Genomic DNA, 25,016 nt, shown 5'->3' with positions numbered 1-25,016 from the left:
AATCCTTTATCTTAACCCAGACTCTCCCTTCTATTGATTCCAGGTTTTTAGACAAACTCTTTCAACTAATTGCCAATCAGGAAATCTTTGAATCCACCTATGACCTGGAAGCTCCCCCCCACCACCCCCACCCCCAGGGTTGTTCTGCCTTTCCAGACAAAACCAATGTACATCTTACATGTATTGTTTGATTCATGTCTTATGTCTCCCCAAAACATATAAAACCAAGCTGTAGCCCAACCACCTTGGGCACCCGTTCTCAGGCCCTCCTAAGGCTGTGTCATAGGCATGTCCTTAATCTTGACCAAATAAGCTGTTAAACTGATTGAGGCCTGTTTCAGATCCTTTTTGGTTTACAGATCCCTTTGGGAAATCAGCATACTGGGTTGAATAGTGTTATGGTCTGAATGTTTATGTCCCTCTGAAGTTCATTTGTTGACACTTAATCCACAATGCAATAATATTAAGAAGTGGGGCCTTTTGGGAAGTGATTGAGACAGAGAGGGACCACACTTATGAATGAAATTCATACCCTCATAACAGAGGCTGAAGAGGGCATGCCTGCCTTTTCCAGCATGTGAGGACACATCAATGATGCCCCATCTTTGAAGCAAAAAGCAGGCCCTCACCAGACACTGAATCTGCTGAAATATTCATCATAGAATTTCCAGCCTTCAGAACTGAGAAGTTAATTTCTGTTGTTTATAAATTACATAGTCTCAGGTATTTTGTTATAGCAGCAGGAATGGACTAAGGCAATAGCATCTCCCCAGAATTCTTGTACATCCAGAAGCTCAGAGTGTGATCTCATTTGGAAACAAGGTCTTTGCAGATGTCATTAGTTATGATGAAGTCATATCCAATTAGGGTGGGCCCTAAATGCAATGACCAGCGTCCTTGTAAGAAGGCAACAGAGACACAGAGAGGCCCACAGAGGGCAGATAGCCACGTAACAACAGAGGCAGACATTTAAGTGGTATTGCTACAAGCCAAGGATTGTCAGCAATCATCAAAATCTAGAAAGAGACAAGAAAGGATTCTTTTCTAGCAATTCAGAAGAAGCACAGCCCTGTCCACACCTTGGTTTTAGACTTCTAGCTTCCAGAACTGTGAGACAGTACCTTTCTTAGGCTGAGGAAATGAATATGGCCAGGTTGTATTATTCAGTGAGAAGGTCCAGACTTTAATTAAAGAGAGCTAAGAACAGTCACAGAGCCATTTCATACATTCCTTTCAAAAGTAAATCTAATGTCATTTGAAAAGGAGAGGAAAGTCATAGGGGTCTGGAACCTTAGTCAGCAGGAAAACCTGTTTAATTTGCAGAAACTAAGTTGTATTTACTGCTGGAAGTAAATAGCTATGATTTGTTAAATAGGTAATTAACACCTGCATTGTAAGTAGCAGCCCAGGACAAGTTAGAACGTGTGGTCCCAGAAGCTGTAAAAATCACTTACATCAGCAGAAGGCAGGAGAAAGATAAATAAAGAAATACTACAAAATAACAGATTAAAACAGGTTAGCAACAAGAAATTTCTCTGATGTTAAGAAATTTAAAAACCCAATTTTAAAACACTTCCTCTAGTGGTGGTTTATCAGTTAAAGGTGCTGGGGACTACTCATACTGTTGTCTAGATAAACCAGTGTTTACATATGAAGCAGCAGTAAGTTTAACTATGTACTGTACCTCATCTCTGGACTATTCAGCTCCTAGTAAAAGCAGGTCCTGCCAAAACGTGGTGGCAATTACCTATGTGTGGCTCATCATAACAGCATTTTTTTCACATTGTGGCTAGCAATCCATTGGTGGGTTATAAATAAATTTGATAGTCATAATCAGCATTTAAAAAAAGTAGAAGAGAAAATATAAGGAAGGGTAAACAGTGATTCGTAAAATGTTTGTTGATGTTTGCATGTGTATACGAAGCTATATTCCTACCCAAAATGATAATAATAGTCATTATTATATTAAATTATAATAATTATTATACTTTGATGATTTACATGAAGGTAACATGGGCCCAATATTTCTCAGGCTGAACTTTGGATAATTCCACTAAGAGAGACGGTAGGCTACCTTCCACACTCTGTGAAAAGGGACAGAACTCTCGCTCTTTTGACGTAACTTTAGTTTAGGACTTCTACAACTTATCTACCTGTTATACCCCTGTGTTTACCTTATCTACAACTTATTTGTCTGTGCATAGTTCTGTGTTATAGTTCTATTCAGTTCTATTCGTCCTTCCTTAGTTCTAACATTTGTATTTCTGATCTTTTATTACTGCTTTTTGTATTCTGTTGCTATCTGGGTTTTGACTAAAGTAGTTTACTTCATAATATTTCCTAGGATGTAACTCGGGTTGATAAATTTTCATTAATCATTAGCAAAGCTAGTTAGTACTTACATCTTCATCATAAAATAAAAATTTAAAAAACCATATGATTTAATTGAACAATTTCAGCATCTAAGCAGCTACCTTAAAAAATGTTCAAAATGCATAACAATAACCATATTATTATCTGATACAATAAATTACTTGAATTTATAAAATAATAAAATGCCATATATCAAATTACACCTGGTCTTTAGTGCTATATTAGGAGAGTATTTTTATTATTATTATTTTTATTTTTTGAGACAGTGTCTGGCTCTGTTACCCAGGCTGGAGTGGTGGCATAATCAAGGTTCACTGCCACCTCCACCTCCTGGGCGCAAGCCATTCCCCCACTCGTCCCTCCTGAGTGGTATGTAGCTGGGACTACAGGTGCATACCACCATGACCAGCTAATATATATACATACAAAATACATATTTTTTTTTGCAGAGAGGGGTTTTGCCATGTTGCCCAGACTGGTCTTGAACTCCTGGGCTCAAGCGATCTACCTGCCTTGGCTCCCAAAGTGCTGGGATTACAGGTGTGAGCCACTGTGCCTGGCCAGGATGTTATTTTTAAACTGCTGATGAAATTTAAGAAAAGTTAACATTATTGATAGATTATTGATTGATATTGGTTTCTAAATATGTGGGTTTTTTAGTTATATGATTTGTCTCAAAAGACCCATGTTTTGATTAGGTAAATGTTTATTGATATTACACGACTTAAGTTATATATGACTTAAGTGGTTAATTTTAAAATAATTGATTCAACAGTTTTAAACTATAATCTTAGCTTGTAGGTCACATTTTAGAATCAAAGCTCAGTTCTATCACTCACTTGGCTATGAGGCATCTACTTTTCAAGTAATAGAGGTGATAACATTAAGAGTAGAGCTAGCTGGGCATGGTGGCTCACGCCTGTAATCCCAGCACTTTGGGAGGCTCAGGTGGGCAGATCACGAGGTCAGGAGTTTGAGAGCAGCCTGACCAACATGGTGAAACCCCATCTCTACTAAAAACACAAAAATTAGCTGGGCATGGTGGCGCGTGTCTGTAATCCCAGCTACTCAGGAGGCTGAGGCAGGAGAATGGCTTGGACCCAGGTAGTGGAGGTTGCAGTGAGCCAAGATTGTGCTATTGCACTCCAGCCTTGGCAACAGAGTGAGACTCCATCTCAAAAAGGAGAGTAGAGCTTAACTATATCTAGCACCTAGTAAGTGCTTTTAAATAGTGGCTAACATTACTGCATATATTCAACAAATAGTCTTCATCGATGAAGACATATGTTGGCAATAATATCTGATTATCAAAGCAAAATTTAACCACCAAGTTAGTCTACAGATAAAAATACACAGTATCTTATGATAAATGTCCAGATAATTTTCACATACAGCCTAAACATTTACATGTTTAAATTTCTTACTTTTTATATAGAAGTTTAAGATATTTCTGTAATTTTAAGCTAGGGGTCCTCACTTGGTCAAATGCAATCAGTTTGTCAGTGGTAGACCTATATACGGTCACTCCATCACAGCCTGTGGCCACGCCTTATTTTCTGTAGCCTGTCAAATATTCATCAGCTACAAAGGGGAGGTGGCAAGTCATGTCTGAAGGCTACCACACATATCTTGTCTTCTAATGACGGAAAAAGCAGTGTTTGTTCAGAAGCCTATCTTTTGTGTGGTACACAACTATTCTGAATCAGTCCCAGTTTAAAAACTACACATACTCGCCCCCCACAAAAGTCTTTCTTAATCTCCTTAGTGAGGATCACTTTCTTCTGTGATTTTCAGAAGCCTAGGGGTCCTTTGGATGTGCCTTGGGGGCCACTGCTGAGATAAGGAGAAAACCTAGAGGACAGGGCTATGTGAACTCCATTTTGGCCATGAACCGGGTGGAGCTGTCCCTCCAGATAGTGCTGAAGATGCTTAAACATGTAAAGACGTGAAAAATTCTCATAGAAACACCTTAATGCTATGGTGTAACATATGCACGCATATAAATACATGCATTTACATATATAAACAGATCTATACCTCCTTTGGAGATGATAATACTGATAAATATTGCTACCTGTGCTTGGAGATCTGGTGGAAAAGACCTGTGGGTGTCCAAAAGCCCTTTCTATTCTATTTACTGACAAATACACGGTATTTTATTTGTGGCCACAGCTGTTGTTTGCAGAGTTGGTCACTGAGCACAGCATTGTCTTTTAGACTTCTAGGTTTCTAAATCCCAGGCTAGTTTTGTATATGCCAGGAATCTAAAATTTGACCTCCTAAAACAGGCTGAGGGCATGACTAAATACATTATATTATAATAGCACACAAAGCTGCAACCCAATGAGCCCTAGCTACCACTGGCCAGCTGCACCACATTAAGCGGCCTCTAGGAGGCTGAAAGCTTTGTGCACCAGGGGAAACGGAATCATCAATTTTCTCCTACTATTGGAGTAATATTTTATTTATGGTTTTGAATCATTTATATAAACATAAAATATACAAAGTTCATTTTGCCACATTATTTTCAAACTAGCTCAGAATTCCTTAAAAAAGGGTTTTTGGGAATTTTCCCAGGACTGAGTACTTACCTTAAATGCCTATTGAATATGTCTGTTATTTTCATCAAATTTTTATTTATGCAAATGTAATACAACAAATATTATCGTGGCCCTTAGACCTTCTTAATCTTATTTTCTAAGACATTAAGCTAAGTGAAACAAATTCTAAGATTTCTACATACATAAAGGAGATAATAATAATAAATATGCCATTTGTGTCATTCCCACAACCCCATTCTCTCATTGCTTAAATAGTGTTTGCTTCTGAAAGTCTAAGTAGACAAAAGAACAAAGCACAGACAGATGATGACTTCACACTGCTACAGAAGACACAAGTTTTATGCTGCTTGATCTTTTTGCTTTAAAGCTCTCATCCTAATGATATGGTTGGAAGAGTGTCAGGTACCACAGGTTTGGCAGATAAATAAATAACACCAAAATTCACAATAGGAATAGGCTGAAAGGAACTAATTTGTTCTCTGTAAAACCATGACTAGGTAGGTTGAAAATGAGAATGTAATTGCCTGATTGCATATTGGAATTCCTGGTCAGCCTGGGAAACACTTTGGGGCAAGTTTTATTTCCCTTGAGTACCCTTTAGCCTGCTTCCCCTCCTCTCTACACCTTTCACTCCTGTTTGAGTCCTTTGTCTTCCCTGCCAAAATATCTGCCCAAGCAACCATTGCCTTCAGCTCCTGTTCTACCAACCTGATATCACTATGAGAGTCGGATTATATCTGGACCCAGCAGTAGAATTTCATCATCATCTGTAGAATATCAGGCAATGGAAATATTTTTGACTAGTGAGGGGCTTTTAAATTATACCACAAAATATTCACCTATTATAACTAGTTGTAAAGCTGATATTGCTGGAAATATATATTTTGGTATAAGGTACCACAATTCTTTTAAAAATTTACCACTTAAATTATATATAACCATATTTATTCCTTTCCCAATTTCAACTCCATTGACAGAATAACAATTCTGTTTGAACTGAAATAAAAACACTTGGTTTTATTCATGTCATATACAATTGCCAATTAAGAATATTTTAAATGGAGTTGATTTATTGACTAGGTCTGAGGTTTTTAATACTGAAATTCATCCTAATTTTCAATAAAATAATCATATGTTCATTCAAGAACAACATAATTCTCTATTATTCATATTATCTCTTTTTGCCTTTTTAAAAATCTGAACATTATAATAAGGGTGATGTCTCACATATTAATGACTGCTTTTAGTCAACTGATTATAGTATTCACTCTCTCATTCCACTGAAAGTTTATCTGGTGCTAAACTCAACCTTTTGATCCTTGTTTCTCTTTGCTGTACATGATTTATTCATTCTTTAAATCATTTCTCAACTTTAGTACTTATTGAAAAAGTCTCAGAAGGAAATGATTTTCTTCTCAGATTAGTAATTTACCATTGTTTATGTCTAGAAACTGATAGGGACAGGAGGCAGGGAAATTCTGGCAGAAGAGGGTGGGTCTGCAGTGAAGGACCCTAAAGCCAAAATGCCTGATACTGTGGCCCAAAGAGAAATTACATCCCTGTTTTCCAGCTCAAATGTTGCCTTTTCTAAAACCACCCATCGCTTGCCCTGCCCCTTGTCCTGTGCTCATAAAAACCCCAGGCTCAGCTGACAAGGAGAGGAGAAGCAGCTGGACATCGGAGACTAAGGTGAGACATTGGAGAGAAACAGCTTGACTTTAGAGGGACAGCTTGATGGCATAGCTTTAGAGAGACGTTGGCTGAGGTTGGCCGAACTTCATAGGAAGATTACTTCCTGCTTTGTCCCCCTTTTAGGTCCCCTTCCTGTTGAAAGCCACTTTCATTGGCAATAAAATCCCCTACATTTACCATTTTTAATTCATTCATGTGACCTCATTCCTTCGGGATGCCAGATAAGAAGTTGGGTGCCAGGAGTGTGGATGAAAAAAGGCTGTCACACTGAACCTACACTAAGTTATTAACAATTAAAACAGCATTGTAGCACTCCTTCTGGGGCTCCAGGGGTTGCAGACACCACCCCCAGATGCTACCGCAGGACCTGCATGGAGTTTTGCTCCTGCTGGCACCTAAAACCTTTCACCCTGCCTGTTGCACCCATTCACCTGTGCTCCAACTCTCGTTTGGGGTGGAATGCAGCAGGACCAAACAAGTGGAGTCTGCTCCTGCCAGCAATGAAGTGGCTTGCTAGTTCCACTACCCGTGTTCCTCACTTTCTACCCATGAAGGGGGTCAGGGAAATATCCTGCCTCAAAATCTCCTTTATAATCAATAATCTTTTATATTTAACCACCTTCCACAAAAGCACATGGGAGTAAAAGCAATTTAAAATTAACCCTTAATATAAACAAATTAATATCATTTTTTACACAAGATTTCAGTGAATTCTCAAGATCTCTTGAATTCTCTCCATAGATCTCCTGGCTTAGAAATAGTCTCCTGAGATCAGTTCCACATTTCCAAATTCTTCTGTGATATTTTCACTTACAAATCTGTTGGTCCCTCTAGCCTTAGAAATAGTTGAAAAAGGAAACTCATGATGTTGCTCTCTACCTTCCGGCAAATAATTCTTTCAAATTTTTCTATTTCTATTAAAAGTACTGCCTTTATTTCATTTTTCCACTTGGAAATTAAAGTTTTTTTTCCCCCAGTTCTAATATTCTACATCTATATCCATGGTTATGTATAACTCTTCTTCCATAAGCTCTACATCCAAGTCCCTAGATTCTGTTCTCATCTTTTGCAATTTTTTTTCCTCAATCCATACCTCCTTCCCACTCCCATGTTAATTCAGATCCTTAACTTCTCATTCCTAAACAATGGCATTAGCCTTCTAAATGGCTCAACTGCCTCCAGTCTTGCCTGATTTCTGTTTGGTGGTAGAATGGATGTGGGGGAAGAGGGAATTCAAAAAGTGAAGGGTGCTTTCCATTGACCTTATCTGTTTCATTCTCCCTGCAGCTTCTTCCTATTGTCTTAAAGATTAGTCATTCATCTCATCTTTCTGCTGGATTACAACTCCTCAATGGTCAGATATGTCTGATTGAGATCTGTTTATAACACCTAACACAATGCTTCTGCTTAGGTGCTTAATGAATAAACTCTAATCAGTAATATTCATGAATTTATTTTTAATATTAAGTCTGTATCTCAAAAGTTGGCTGAATTCTCAACACTAATGTATCATCCATTAAATTGTTTTAAATTCTCTCATCCTCTCCTCCCCCTCAAATAAAAGTATCCTGTTTGGATCTGAGGTGTAATCACTTTTGGATCATTCAATTTCACTTTCAGGTATGCAGACTGTCTGACTTTAACTCCAAATGCCACATTGAAACTAAAACCAAACAATATAAACTATTGCATCCAAACAACTTAACAGAACTATTTCTTCTAAAGTCATTAAGACTTTTCAATTATGAGTGAGCATGGCTAGGAAGTTTAGAAAGTTTAAACTGAGAATCCAAAGTGTTTTAACTAATAAAACAAACAAAAAAGTAATATTTTCCTCTCCCTATCTAGTTTTCTCTTCTCCTAAACTTCATTTTCCTTCATCCTCCCATGGTTTGCATATTTGTGTCTCCACTAAATTCATTGCAATCATAACCCCCAAGGTGACTATATTAGAATGGGGGGTGCTTTGGGACGTGATTAGGTCTTCAGGGTGGGGCCCACATCAATGGGATGAGTACCCTCATAAAAGAGGCCCAAGAGAGATCATATGTGAGGACACAGTGAGAAGGAACCATCTACAAATAAGGAAATGAGCCCTCACCAGACACTAAATCTGCTGGTATCTTGATCTTGGATTTCCTAGCCTCAAGAACTGTGAGAAATAAATTTCTGTCATTTACAAGTTATGCATTTCTCCTTTCCGAACTCTTTCTCCTAGTCAAAGCTTGGGAAAGTACAGCATTCAAAGTACAATCTCAACATCAACCAACTGACAAGAGAGAATTCAAACACAGCTTTAGAGAGACGTCATGAAATGTTTGATGAAAAGTGTCATGTCTGGGGAATCAAAATAACATCTGAGTACTGCAGAAGAGATATGAACATCTGATCTGATAAGAACAGCTCTGATCCTGGAGCTCCAGACTGGCTGGGAACTGCCTGTCAAGAGCCACCAGAGATGTTTAGAATGATCAGCCCCTTGGCTCCTGGCTTCTAAGCTGGGAATGCCTTGTGGCCCTCTTCATTTTCCTTCATCCTCCTACGGTTTGTATGTCTGTGTCCCTACTAAATTCATATGTTGCAATCACAACCCCCAAGGTAACTGTATTAGAATGCGGGGTGGGGGATGCTTTGGGAGGTGGGGTGCTTTGGAATGCAAGTGCTCAGTCAGTAGACACTGTTGATTGAAATGAAAAGAATGAAGGACTCCAGGGACCTTGCACCTAGGCTGGTATTTGCCTCATCCAAGTATAGCTACTTATTGTAGTACCCTTAAAAGTACCTTGGTATTTCTATAAGGGAGAATGGCAATCCTGTGCTTATTACATAAATACTTGAATACATATGATATTTTCTTTTTAAAATGTAATATCCTGAAGGAGACACTCTGTATCTTACAACCATACTGTCCATATCCAATACATTTCAAATGATAATGGGATGACTGTCATTCTCGAAATAAATTATGATAGAAATCTATGAAGTGAGCGTTGTTCTCACCAGTAGGTGTCTCTGTTCTATCATGATCTGCCCCTAACTCGTCCTGGGTTCTCCTGGAAATACTGATGTTACATAAAAAGTACCTTTTCTTTAGAAACTGTATACTTTACAGAGAAGAGATAAAATAATGTATCTTTTTACTTATATTCACTTTAGCTCTGAATTTGGCCTTGCTTCATAGCACTGGTAGTCGAAAATGTTGAAGTGTGTTTTCAAGATAAACCACCTTTCACCTTTTGGTACTAAATTAGCTTTGTTGCTAAACTTTATCTCATACAGATCAGTGGTGCATTTCTGAGCAAAACAGCAACAACTAAGCTTCTAGGTATGTGAGCCTGCTCAGAAGGCCAAAATCTTTCTCTGAAACACTTATTCCCTTGTCCATAAAATGAAGCCCTGGGTTGAGCATCCTTTGGGATGATCTCAGGTGTTAATTACTGAGCGATGGTATAGGTAAAAGTTAAGTATGCAGCCTCTGGCTCCAGGCTCTCTGGGTCCAAATCCTGGCTCTGCCTTTCATTACCTGATTGATCCTCTTTGAGCTACTTACTCATTTTGTGCTTCCGTTTCTTCATATATAAAAGGAGGATACTGATAATACTAGTACTACATGATAAAGTTGTTGTAGAGATTAAATTATCTAAAGTGCTCAGAACACTGCAAGACATGAGAGATTACATACATCTTTCATATATATAGGAGGTATATACCCCATATGTTATATCATATTATATATTACTCATATATATCTATATGAATAAAAGCTAGTTACCACTTTGCATAGCTGAACTGCAGTACTAAGGTTACTGCAGGGCATATGTGCACCTTTTTTCTGACTTGTCTCAAAAAGGCTATGAATGTTGCAATGGATATAAATATTGTGGGGTTTTCCTTGAAGTTAGTTATTTCATCCATTTCATGTATTTTCATGAGATGAGAGCTGCCAGTCATCTTCTGAACACCTGAGAGGTCTTCTGTCTACCACAACTCAGGAAACCCCTTTCCATGTGGAGTTGGGTTAAACATTTACAAACACAACTTCAGAAATGAAGACAGTGACATAAATTGGGAAGGAATCATGGGAAAATGACTCACCATGAAGATGTGCAGAAATTTTGATGACAAAGCCTGGGAGCTAGCTTGATTTTTTAAATAAGCTTGATTAGGATATAAACTAGATGAAGTGAAATATTTAATATTGACAATTAAACACTTATATGCATCAGCTCATGCCAGATTCTTTACCACGTTTTAAGGCTGGTACCATTATTATCCTTGACTACAGAAGGGAAAACAGAAAGACAATGGTGCACAGTGCTAAATACTTGACGTGTGTTAGTTTTTGTTGTCCTTGCCTCTACCTACAAGCTGATACTAAAACAAGAAACTTGAGGCACTGAGAGATTAAGTAAATTGTTCATAGCTAGTAAGTGGCCTAGCTGGGATTTGAACCCGGCCAGTCTGGGTCTAGAGATGGCCCTGTTAAAAGAAGGAATTAGTGCAGAGGTTCTTAAAGTTGAGATGGCACAATTAGAATCACCTGCTGCAAGTTAGCCCACTGAGATGATGCTGAACAGTGGAGACCACCACGTCTGCTAGAAATTGCTGACTAAAAAGGCAGTGTTGGTCTTTTATGCGAAGGCCATAATGAGAAGAGTACTCAGCTTGGGACCCAGCTCTAGTTTGATCAATGATGTCATGATACAGTCTTGGCTAAAATAAATCATTTGGTGCCTCAGTTTCCTTATCTGCTCAATGTTATTTCCAGGTGAAAGGCTTTGAATGGTGTGTGCCCCTGCACACATGTGCATGTGTGTACAGGAGTGTGTGCTTCTCTGTGTGTGTGTTTGGAGGAAATAAAGCTTATTTCATTTGAGGGTAAAGGCTCTAACACAGATCATGTGAAATGTCCTCACAAAGATACATGAATCCTGAGTGCCAATCCCAAATCTGTATGTTCTCTCTGACAGTGAAGAAAAGGCAAGGCTCTTTTCAAATCCACAAAAGTCATTGAGAAGACCCTGAAAGGAATCTAGTGATGCAGGCTGTTGTCAGAGTTCCTGCCCGACAGAGACCTTAGAATGCTTTAAATGGGAAAATGAATTCTCCAAGTGAATACACATTTAATGCAGAAAATTGCTACTGATGCTATATACAGCTTAATTCCTTTTCAAAAAAGCCGCGAGAACAGAATAAACACATTGTACTTAGATGGTGTATTCAAGAAGTCTCCTCTATAGGAAATGACTTCAGAATTATTATTTTCCCTTTCCTTTGGCAGTGCCTGACAATGCACGAGAAGGAACTAGAATGGAGCAACCAAATTCAGACCCTGAAGGTCTTTTTGTTACACTTGAAACCACAGGACTGAGGCAAAATCAAATTTCCATAGTCAGAACACACGTTTAACTTTGTTCTTATGCTCCTGCCCTGCACTGTTTTTAATGAGAAGTGTTTGCATATTAAGTACAGGGTAGTGATCCATACCTGGCAGCTTCTCTCAACCTGTTATAATTTTGCTTTTATCCCTGCCCTTCTAATGAAACACTTGTCTGAGGGGTCACTGATCCTAACTTGTCCCTGAATTCAATGTTACTTTACAGCCTTTACCTTTCTTGACGCTTTGGTAGAATTTTACTCCGCTGACTGCTTCCAGTAGAGTTTCTTCAACCCCTCTCTTCCCTTGGATTCCATGGTGCTATGGAACTCTCTTCATTTTCCTCTTCCTTCCTGGCTACTTCTCAATATCCATTGTGTATGCCCTTAACGTATCCCTTCAATGTTGGTGTTTTTTTCCACACTCTTATCATCATTTCTTCTAGTGGTTCCTCGTATCATTTATGCATTGGTGGTTCTCAAATCCACCTTTCACGGTTCTATGTATTGGTGGTTCTCAAATCTACATTTCCAGGGTAGATGACATTACTACTCCCACCAATACTACTCCCACCACTACCATCACCACCACCACCAATAAAGATTGATTAAGGCTAAGTGACTTACAAAGATTATTTCATTTATTTCTCTCAATAGCCTATAAAGTAGGTAACATTATGAACACATTTTTATGATGAAGAAACTAAAGCTCCAAAAGGCTTATCAATGTAATGTGTCCAAGCTCACACAGCTCATAAGTAACTTGAGCCTTAGTCTCCCCTGACTTGAAAGTCCATGTTGTTATGACTATTGCATATGCCAACATGTAAGGACTACCAACTGGAGGAGTCACAGAGACAATTGGGATCTCTATCCTTAGTTCCAGATCTGTTGATCCAAATGGCAGCTGAGTATTACCCCTAAGATGTCCCATGGGAACTGTTTACCCAAACATATCTCAAATAGAATTCACCGTCTTTCCTCTGGTACTAAATCTATTCCTACTCCGTGTGTCACAGCTTAGGGGAAGGTCCCACTGTCCTGCAGTGATGCAAGTTGCATCCTTGATTCCTCATCTCTTCTTCCCTTATCACCCAATCAGTTCCCAAAGCCCAACCAATAGACCTCTTAAATATCTCTCATATCTCCTCATTACTCTTCATCCTTTTTGTGACTACCTGAGTGTGGGGCTGCCATCATTTCTCCCGAGATTCATGCCCAAGCCTTGGAACAGTCCTTCCTCCCACTTCTTGCTCCTTGAATACATCTACCATGTTGTTAACAGTCAGCTCTTTAATCCTCCCATTACCTCTAATCTTCCCATTGTCCTGACCATAAAGCTTGCACTCCTGACGTGGACTACAAGGTACTGTGTAATCTCGTCCCACCGAACTCTACAGGTTCTCCCTCACCTCTTGCCCTCTGCGCCTTCCTGCCACTCCTCTCCTCCACCCCATGCTCCAGAATCCCTTTCCCTTCATCTCACATGCAATATTCTCTCTTGTCTATGAGTTTTTACATACCTTGGTCCCTTTGCCTGATGTGTTCTTCTTTTACCTTCTCCCTTGATTAACTCTCTTCATTGGGTTCACATCTTAGAGCACATGTCCTCTGGGACCACATGACACCTGGGACCCATGAGCTACACCATGTGAGCCCACAGCTCTCTGTGCCTTTCCTATCAAAACACTTACCACATGGACCTGCCCTGAATTATTTGCTGTTCTTTTTAGCTCATTAGTCTCTAAGGTTTGCAAGGGCAGTGGCCATATCTGTATCAATTAAAAAAAAAATCCTTCTATTCCCCAGGATTTGGTATATGACGGGTGCTTACTAAATATTGTTGACTGTCTATCTGGCTGACTAAACCTGAAATTCCAATCTTCCTGAAGCTGTCTGAAAAATGGCTTGGAAGAAAAACAGCAACTCATTACTTTGCTGTATTGCCACATGTGTCAAAACCAAATTCAGACCAGCCCTTGGTTCAAGTCTATTTTTGTTGTGTGGGTCCCTGGGGTCAGGGAAATTCTGTAAGCCAGGCCCCACTCTATGGGAAGGAGATAATCCTTTAAAGGTTCTTCCTTGCAGCCCTTATTACTCTTCCAGGGAAGAAGAGGGGTGTATGAGGTGCTCTGACTCAGCCCCTGTGCTCCTGCTGCTCTGCAGCTGCTGCCTTTGTCTAAACCACATCTCGTTGGCATCTTCTTTCCAGCAAAATAATGCAAAAACACCTTAGCCAGAATGTTTATAATTTTATCCCACACTTGCCTTTCCAGTCTCATCTACTTTTCCTGCCCAGCTATGCTTATTTTCCTATATTATGCTATGAGCTTTTGGAGGGAAGAAACTATGTTTCATTCATTGACACAACCATTCATTCATCAAGTACTAATCAGTCCATCAATTAACTGAGCAGTACTGTGGGCCAAGTACTGAGATAAACAGGTGAACAAAATAAGACATGGTTCCTGTTCTAATGCTAGGGAGATAAACATAAGTAAAATAATTTTTAAAAAATGAGTTGATTTAAAAATGAAATCAATTCTATAAAGGAAGACTGAGATTCTATGCAATAAACATGACCAACTAAACTAGAAGGTCAGGGGTGCTTCTGTGAGGAACTGATGCTTATGATGAAGAAAAAGAGTTAAATTAGGTATAAAATGGGGAGAAAAGTTTATATTCCTTCACAGTTCAAAGATCTCTCCAGTGCATGGCACAAAAGAGGAGCTCAGTAAATATCTACTGAAAGAATCAGCAAGGTGAAAAAAAAGTACCTAAGAAGAAGTCAGTTTAGACATTGTCTTAGAGGAAGACTAACCAAGCTATGCATACAGTGTGATTCAAAGGCGTGAGGTTTTCAGGATATGCCAGAAGAAGAGATGAATGGTCTTTGTTCAAGTGGATGATGACAGTTCTTGTAGACAGGTGTACAGCTTTTTTCCTTAACTCAAATAAATAAGAAAAAATAAATTGGAAGTTAAATGTAAGAACTTACTAATTCAGGTTGTAAGCCTTATTATATAACACTCAAGGTATACAAAGGCCAAACTTTTAAATTTGTTCATTGGGTTCACAGACAATAGGGAGGCCACCCTCAGATACCTCTGAATCTAAATGACTAAATATAGGGACATATAGGGGGAGGGAGAGAGAGAGTGAGAGAGAGAGAGAGAGAGAGAGAGAGAGAGAGAGAGAGATTGATTGAGATTTTACTGATGCTTTCAAGCCTACTATTGGCATAATCTGACTTCAGAACCTTTTAAACACAGCTTTATTTGCAAACATTTTTGTGTTAGAGAATCCACATATATCTCTGTATTCCTTCCAGGTTGAATTCTCCTTTTAGGTTGCCTGAAGCCTTTAGGCAGGGGCTTCAAGCAGGGTCTGCTCTGCTGAGCATACTGTGAGCCTTGGATTGACTTTATCTGTTCAATCCAGCTTCTATTTTGCATAGTGTACAGCTTTTTTTCCTTGTTTTAAAAAAATCTACTTTTAAATAGTTTTTAAAGATTGCAAGTTGGTTTTATTTATCAAGGATACTTCATGGTTGGTTAATTCTTCATAAATAAAAGTAGCAAGAAATACACACTTATCAGCAAGTACCTATTTTTACTTCCAAGCAAATAAACATTGATTTGTTTCTCTGCTATTAATGGAAATGTTCTTATGGCAGTACTGATTGTACCACACCTAAGGTTAGAATATGAGGAAATACATCTTTGCAGTCGTAGACACCCATGCTCATAATTGCCCAGTGTGTCCTGCAAGGACAGGTAATACGAGGTCACAACTGGTGGCGCTGGTGGCAAAACTGTGATATTTATAATGGAAAACTTAATATTAATTAGAAAGCAATCAAATGACAAGGCAGTCATTGCTGTCGGGAAAGATGTATTTTAAAAAGTCAAAACATTGTGAGTCACTCTCTTACAATGCAATTCTCTATTTTGGCTCCACCTCGTTAATTTGCAAACCAACTTCTACTCTAAGAAAGGAAATAATTTTTTACATAAAATCACCAAAGCAGCTTTCTTTCACCATATAGTTTAAATTTTACAGAATATCTTTTAAACTATTTTTAAACCATTGAACATTTTGGTTGTAAAATAAAAAAACAAACAAACAAAAAACAGAAACAAATACTTTTTCTAAATTATAAATTCTCTTGTTTCAGGTGACCTAATCCCAGGACTAATGAAGGTGACCCAAACCTCTTCTGGAAGTGTTTTTGATGCTGGCCAGAGTCATAAGATCTATAGGAGACTGAAAAGCAAAAGATTCATTTGCTTCTTAAAATAGGAGTTTTAGATTAAAAACCATACATGGCTAAAGAAATTAAGCCACCAGAAATGATTTTTTTAGTGGAAAAGAGCAAAAGACACAAGGCCAGGGTCTCACTTTGCTATGTATTTTTTCCTCCCCTAAATCTTCCTTAAATATAGCAAACAGTTTTACTTATACACAAAAACAAAGCCTAAGATATTCATCTGAAAATGAAAATGGCAGCTTCATAGCTGTTTGACAACTTAACAAAAATATTGAGAAGAAAGAAAATGAAATTTTGGCTTAGTTCAGATAAAGAGGAGAAAGGTCTTCTTTGGGGTGAATCCAATGGGTTTGGCTTGAAATCGTCTCTGCTATGGGCAGTGACCCTGAGGAATTCTACATTCCTTCATAGGCATCCTTGATCTATATTCCAAACATCTTATATTAATTCCTGATGGTCTGGTGGCATTTGGTGAACGTGGTATACTGCATGAGTTCTGGATGGACTGGAATAATCAGTTTCCCCAGCGTTCTTAGTGGGTTCAGAGTTAAAGTCAGGCTTTTGGAACACCCTGGGCATCTGACTGATAGCTTGTTTTACTAGAAGCAAGCCTGCCTCTCACCCACAGCAGTTGAAGTATTCTACTTCCTAATGGACAGTCAATGGCATTGCAATACTTGTGCTCTATGATAATCAGAAACAAATGCCCACAGCAGAGGACTGAAGTCGACTGCACTGAGCGACCCCTCCACCCTGCTTAAGTGCCATCACTCTTGTGCTGAAAGCTTTCTTCCTTAGAAAATTGCCTCATAACATTAAAATTCACTTAACTTTCTAACCCTCTTATAATTTTAGTACAAAAATATTTCTTTAAGGTTCTGAGTTTCATGTTTATTTTCTGCAATTACACGTCCAAGTATCTTTCCTTAAGTTCCATCTGAATGGTCAAACTGAAGTAGAGACTTGTGGAATTCTGGGAACTGGGGATATTTTAGGTGGCCAGGCTTAAGGGGCAAAAAGGACAGGAGAGAATCCTTGATAAAGCTCTGTGAATTCAGCCTATGAGTGTATTTCATCACTTGGCTCACTCAGTTTGAGGTGAACTTTAAAAATATTCAATCACCTTCATTTTCAGAGGTCAAGCTTAGTTTCTAAGAGATTCTGATAAACTTTTAAACACTTTTACTTAGCAGGTGTTTCATGGTTAAAAGATCATCATGACCATCATCATTCTCCAGATCTTGTGGAAGAGTTCACTTATAGCTATCTTCCATCCGTCCATCCAGCTACACAACCCAATACAAGGTACAAAGAAAACAAAAGTGAATAAGACAAGATTCCAGTCTCCTGGATGCTGTATTCTTGTGCAAAGGAAGGAGGAAGGAAGGGAAGGATGGAGGACGAAAGGAGGCAAGTAAGGGGAGAGAGGGGTGGGGAGGCATTTGAGCAAGAGATTATAATACGGAGTGATAAATTTTCAAGCATATGTTTATGTAAACTACTATGGGAACACTAATGGAGAAACGCTTTAAAAAATAAAAAAAAATTTAAATACCAAAGCTACTTAGAGGAAACCAGCTAATTTAATTTGTATGTTTTTTCTTTCTCTTGTATAATTGTTAAATAATTTCTGTTTTGTTCCCTTTTTAAAAATTTCCAACTTGTAAGTTCAGGGGTACATGTGCAGGCTTATTACATAAGTAAACATGTGCCATGGTGGTTTGCTGCACAGATCATCCCATTACCCAGGTATTAGTCCCAGCATCCACTAGCTATTCTTCCTGATCCTCTCCCTCCTTCCATTCTACTTGTTAAAAAATTTCAAAATATTCAAATCTGTCTCCAAGGGCAGAGGAAAAATGGGGTGAAGTCAATATAATAAAGAAAAGCAAATAACTTTCAGAGTCTAAAACTATCTATACACACTTTAAAAAGGCATGTAGTTATGCATCTGAGGAATGCTCTATACTTATCTGTAAGCATATCAACGAAAGTGACTGGCGATGCAGCCAACTTCTACATACAAAAGTAAGGCATTTAGATAAAAATAGAAATAGATGAAAATAGAAAAAAGATGGTATAAAAATAAAAAATGAGAAAGGCAAATTTTTCAATTACTCTATTTCTCAAACACCTTTAAAAACATAACCCAGAGATCTATTTTTACTTATACTACTCACATGGGAGTAAGGCAGATTTGGACTGTGGTTACTTGTTTATATTTCCCCACAGTTTTATCTCCCTTTTAGCATGGAGTCTCATCAAAGGCAAACAGTTGTGCCTTATCCATTTAAGTACTATATAAATTTAAGGTTTTTTGAATAAAAAATATATTTTTTTCTTCTAAAACCTAGGTAACCTACCTAGAAGAGGCAGAAAGAGAAATATATATGTTATTGACATGATAAAAATGGAGGTATCTGGCTTCCTAGATATCCAGCTTTCATGGGGAAGAGCATCTTTCCATAGATGACCTTTGACTTGGAGTCATTGGAATATTTGAGAGGTTATTTCCAACAGCTTGAATCTCATTCTCTCATCCTCTGGCCAGGAACTGGCATAATTTCCCTTAAGTAGTTTTATTTATTTATTTATTTTTGAGACAAGGTCTCACTCTGACACCCAGGCTACAGTGCAGTGGCACAAACATAGCTTACTGCAGCCTCAACTTCCTGGACTCAAGAGATCCTCCTGCCTTGGCCTCTCCAGTAGCTAGGACTACAGGCACACACCACCATGTCTAGCCAGTTGAATTCTTAGGTTGTCCAGTCAGAGACGGACAAGAGTTGGAGCACAAATGCCCCATCCTCCTTCCTTGTGTGGATGGTCAATTCGACCTCCACCTTCCAGCGGTCCCTGCCAGGACTCAACCTCAAACACCCAAAGTAAAGACCTGGTCCTCAACACACCTAGTATCAGGTTCTTTCCCTTTGCTAATCGCCTACCAGTGTTAACACAGATCAGCTCTCAAGTAAACCACTTGCCCTCACATCTTTGTCCCAGGATTTGCTGGGACATCTCAAGAGTTTCAGTGTTTGCCTTCAAAGCAATTCTAAATCAAAAGAATTTTAGACTAGATGGGTGAATACAACTAGAATTTTTACTTTCTGAGTTACTTCAAATTCCATACTCACAGAAACCTAAACGTTAGAATTAGAAATGAAATAGGGGTCAGGCATGGTGGCTTATGCCAATAATCCCAGCACTTTGGGAGGCCTAGGCGGGTGGATCACCAGGTCAGGAGATCAAGACCATCCTGGCCATGGTGAAGCCCTGTCTCTATTAAAATACAAAAGAGTAGCTGGATGTAGTGGTGTGCTCCTGTAGTCTCAGCTATTGGGGAGGCTGAGGCAGGGGAATAGCTAGAACCCAGGAGGTAGAGGTTGCAATGAGCTGAGATTGCGGCACTACACTCCAGCCTGGCAAAAGAGTAAGACTCTATCTCCAAAAAAAAAAAAAAAAAAAAAAAAGAGATAGAGAGAGAAATGAAATTGAGGTTATCTAGAACCACCCTTATTTCTAAAGATAAATAAATAAGGGCTTTGAATAAGGCTACAGGTAGTGAGCAGCAAATCTGGGACCAAATCTCTGATTTCCCATCTTATTGTTTAGACATTTTTCCACTATACATTTCTTCACAGATGGAGGAAAAATAAGATTCAGGGAAAGAAATATGCCTATTTTCGGGCGCGTTGGCTAATGCCTGTAATGCCAGCGCTTTGGGTGGCAGAGGCGGGTGAATCACGAGGTCAAGAGATCAAGAACATCCTGGCCAACATGGTGAAACCCTGTCTCTACTAAAAATACAAAAATTAGCTGGGCATGGTGGCGTGCACCTGTAGTCCCAGCTATTCGGGAGACTGAGGCAGGAGAATTGCTTGAACCCGGGAGGCGGAGGTTGCAGTGAGCAGAGATTGCACCACTGCACTCCAGCCTAGCACCTGGCAATGGAGCAAGACTCTGTCTCAAAAAAACAAAAACAAACAAACAAACAAACAAAAGAAATATGCCTATTTTCATTACTAGTCAACTGTCAGACAAAATCACAGAACAAGTCAGTAATACTATCTTGAATACTAAAAGTAGATATCACTAATATCCTTAAGTCATATTATCTCCTAAAACCTGAATATGTCTCACCTACAGCAATTAGATTACTCATTTAGTTACTCATTTAAAAATTATTTTATGAACTTCAACTACAAGTTAGGCAATAGGCCTTACCAGAGTCAAATAATAGATGTTTCCTCCATTGATAAAATATTTGGTCAAATCTAGCCCAAATCCTAGGAGAGTTCAATATTCACGTAGCATACCCTTCTAATGTTCCAACATTTCAGTTTCTCAAGCTTCTTAACTTCAATTATCTCCCAACTCATCTGTCCACATCCATTGCTCCACCAGAACCCTGCTATGACCTGGCACTACTCCATATCTGAAATCTCAAACTCTAAAACTCCACCCTCTGATCACAGCTTCATATCTCTTTGGCTTTCCCTTCACTCTCCATCCACAACACCTATCTTTGGCTCTTCATCATGGTCCTTTGTTCCTTAAATCCTTTCTATTTAGACCTTTTTAGCTTCATTTCCTTCTTCATTCAGTCTAGACTCCATTGTTTTGCCAACATCTTCAATTTCATTGCCCCCTGGACTATCTGCCACCCACCTTCCCATAGATTAATCCAACCATTTGTTATTTTTAAGTCCTGTACTTGGTCCTTGAACCACTGCTGAAGAAATCTGCCCTACTGTGCTGACTAAAGTTAGAAGAATCTCAAAGAACAGAGTCTTGGCTGAGCCCTTAACATTACTGAATGGTCCTGCCTCACTTGTTGAGTACTTCACTTTTCTCTTATAACTTCCCTGCTCCCCTCAAGACATCAACTCAAACCTAGCTCCTCTATTCACTGATGACCTTGTTGTCTACTTCAACAGAAAACAAAGCACCAGTTTTAAAGTGGCTCAAATTCCTACCCTGCTGCTCCAATATAAAATTATCTACACTTGATGGTCATTGCTGATGGAAATGCAAAATAGTGCAGCCACCATGGAAGGGAGTTTGGCAGCATCCAGCCAAAGTGCATATACCTTGGCTCAGCAAACCCACTTATAGGAATCTATCCCCGCAAACACACACACAAGCCTATTAATTCTAGCACAGTTGTAAGAAGAAAAGATTGGAAATGACCCAAATGACTTTCAGGACCATAAACTATGGCACATCCACAATGAAGCATTGTGCAGCTATACAAAAGAAATGTGGAACTTCATAGATTGTAGAGTGATCTTTGGTATTCATTAAGTGAAGAAAGCAAAGTATAGAAGAAAGTTATAACGTACTACTTTTGGTGCAGAAATGGTGGTAAAGATATAAATCTATATACACTTTTGCTTGTATTTTCAAAAGGAACATGTGTAGCTGTTTGACTCTTACATATTGACTACTGCCTGGATAACTCAGGCAGGGTTTTATCTCTTTATTTGAAACCCTGCTACTGTTTCTTGCCAGTCATTTGCTAAAATGTGCCTAACATTGTTACTGCCCTCAGATAGTCTGCCACCTCCTCCTCACTGTACTGTTGAAGTCATCTCCTGCAGCAAGTCTGTGCCTCCCACTGGATCCCAGCTAGTTACTCTTCCTTGCCTGGCTTGTTGTGTTCCTATGGGACTCTGGCCTACTGCTTTCAGAGTAGAGGAATGGAGAGGACCCAAATTATGAAATAATGATGGTTTCAAAAGCTACCATGTCTTTGCTGTTGTGAATAGTGCTTCAGTGAACCCACAAATGTTTTGGTAGAATGATTTATTTGGGTATATATGCAGTAATAAGATTGCTGGGCCAATTGGTAGCTCTGTTTTAAGCTCTTTGAGAAACCTTCAAACTGCTTGCTACAGTGGCTGAACCAATTAACATTCCTACCAATGGTGTATAAGTGTTCCTTTTTCTTCACAGCCTTCCTAATATTGGTATTTGACTTTTTAATAATATCCATTTCTGACTGGTATGAGATGATATCCCATTGTGGTTTTGATTTGAATTTCTCTGATGATTAGTGATGATGATCATTTTTCATATGTTTATTGGACACTTGCATGTCTTTTTTTTGAGAAGTGCCTGTTCATGTCCTTTGCCCATTTTTTTTTTTTTTTGAGACTGAGTTTCACTCATGTTACCCAGGCTGGAGTGCAATGGCGCGATCTCGGCTCACCGCAACCTCTGCCTCCTGGGTTCAGGCAATTCTCCTGCCTCAGCCTCCTGAGTAGCTGGGATTACAGGCACGTGCCACCATGCCCAGCTAATTTTTTGTATTTTTAGTAGAGACGGGGTTTCACCATGTTGACCAAGATGGTCTCGATCTCTTGACCTCGTGATCCACCCGCCTCAGCCTCCCAAAGTGCTGGGATTACAGGCTTAAGCCACCGCGCCCGGCCCCTTTGCCCATTTTTTATGGGTTGTTTTTTGCTTATTGATTTTGTTTAAGTTCCTTATAAATTCTGGGTATTAGATCTTTGTCAGATGCATAGTTTGTGAATATCTTCTCCCACTCTGTATGTTGTCTGTTTATTTGGTTGATAGTTTCTTTTGCTGCACTGAAGCTCTTTAGTTAAGTTCCACTTGTCAATTTTTGTTTTTGTTGCAATTGCTTCTGGGGACTTAGCCAGAAATTATTTGCCATGACTGCCATTGAGAGGAGTATTCTGTGGGTTTTCTTTTAGGATTTTTATTGTTTGAATTATATTTAAACCTTTAATCCATATTGAGTTAATGTATGTATATGGTGAGAGTTTGGGGCCCAGTTTTATTTTTCTGCAAATGGCTAACCAGTTATCCCTGACACATTTATTGAATAGGGAGTTCTTTCTTTATTGCTTGTTTTTTGTCAGGTTTGTAAAGGTCAGATGTTTGTAAATATGAAGCTTTATTTCTGGGATCTCTACTCTGTTCCATCAGTCTATATATTTGTTTTTGAATCAGACCATGCCATTTTGATTACTGTAGCCTTATAGTATAGTTTGAAGTTGGGTAGCATGATGCCTGTGGCTTTGTTATTTTTTTTCTTAGGATTGCTTTGGCTATTCAGGCTGTTTTTGTTTTGTTTTGAGATGGGGTCTCACTCGGTTGCCTAGGCTGGTCTTGAACTTCTGGGCTCAAATGATCCTCCTGCCTTGGCCTCCCAAACTTCTGGGATTACAAACATGAGCCACCACACCTGGCCTGTTTTTTTGGTTTCATATGAAATTTTAGAATACTTTTTTCTAATTCTGTGAAAATGATGTTGGTAGTGTGAGAGAAATATCATTGAATCTATAAACTGCTTTGGGCAGTATGGCCATTTTAATAATATCGATTTGCCAATCTATGAGGATGGGATCTAACCATTTATTTTGTGATCTCTGATTTATTTCAGCAGTGTTTTATAGTTCTCCTTGTAGAGTATTTCAGCAGTGTTTTATACTTCTCCTTGTAGAGATCTTTTACCTCCTTAGGTGTATTCCTAGGTATTTCAATCCTTTTGTGGCTATTGTAAATGGGATTGTGTTCTTGATTTGACTCTCAGTTTAAATGTTATTGGTGTAGGGAAATGCTACTGATTTTTGTACATTGATTTAATATCCTGAAACTTCACTAAAGTCATTTATCAGTTCAGGGAGCTTTTCTTATAGTCTTTAGGGTTTTCCAGACATAAAATCATATTGTCAGCAAAGAGATATAATTGGACTTCTTTTTCTATTTGCATGCCTTTTATTTCTTTCTCTTGCCTAATTGGTCTGGCTAGGACTTCCAGTACTATGTTGAATAGGAATAGTGAGAGTGGCCATCATTCCCCTCAAGGAGAATGATTCCAACTTTTGCTCATTCAGTATGATACTGGCTAGGGGCTTGCCATAGATGGCTCTTATTATTTTGAAGTATATTCCTTTTATGCCTTGTTTGTTGAGGGTTTTTATCAGGAAGGGGTGTTTGGTTTTATTGAAGGCTTTTTCTGTGACTATTGAGATGATCATATGGTTTTTCCTTTTAATTCTGTCATGTAGTGAATCACATTAATTGATTTGCATATGTTAAACCTGCCTTGCATCCCAGGAATAAAGCCCAGGTGCCCCTCAATGGTAGATTGGATAAAGAAAATGTGGTACATATATACCATGGAATACTATACAGCCATAAAAATGATATAATGTCCCTTGCAGCAAAATGGATGCATCTAGAGGCCGTAATTCTAAACCAAAAGCAGGAAATGGAAAACCAAATACTGCATGTTCTCACTTACAAGTGGGAGCTAAACGTTGGGTATTCATAAACATAAAGATGGGAACAACAGAACAATAGACACTGTGGACTACTAGAAGGGGGAGTGTCAGCGGGTATGGGTTGAAAAACCACCTATTGGGTACTATGTTCACTACCTGGGTGATGAAATCCATACCTCAAACCTCAGCATCATGTAATATACCCATGTAACAAACCTGCACATGTAGCCCCTGTATCTAAAATAAAGTTGAAATTGAAAAATAAAAATAGCATTTCTAGGAAACTGAACAAAGTTGGAAAGGAATAGGACAGAGCAAGGGAAACTTCTGGCTTGGTTTGATAAGAGCCCTGGCTTGACTTCAATACATTTTGGTAAGTATAGTTTAAGCCAATGTTGCTTTGGCCTCTAATGCAGTCTAGGGACTATTTCAAACAAAATAAGTGGTCAGCTTTCCAATGTTAAAGGTGTTCAATTGTTTCAAAGGAAT

General features: G+C 38.7%; 1 protein-coding gene across 1 annotated transcript in view; it reads right to left on the bottom strand.

Annotated features, from left to right (window-relative positions):
• Positions 1–25,016, bottom strand: part of LOC116563626 (potassium voltage-gated channel subfamily B member 2) — an 82,873-nt gene that overhangs the window by 39,215 nt on the left and 18,642 nt on the right. The window lies entirely within an intron of this gene.

This window comes from Sapajus apella, unplaced genomic scaffold (genome assembly GCF_009761245.1).
Source record: "Sapajus apella isolate SASKATOON/1434 unplaced genomic scaffold, GSC_monkey_1.0 scaffold35, whole genome shotgun sequence".
Taxonomy (NCBI): domain Eukaryota; kingdom Metazoa; phylum Chordata; class Mammalia; order Primates; family Cebidae; genus Sapajus; species Sapajus apella.
This window is presented reverse-complemented; position numbering and strand designations above follow the sequence as displayed.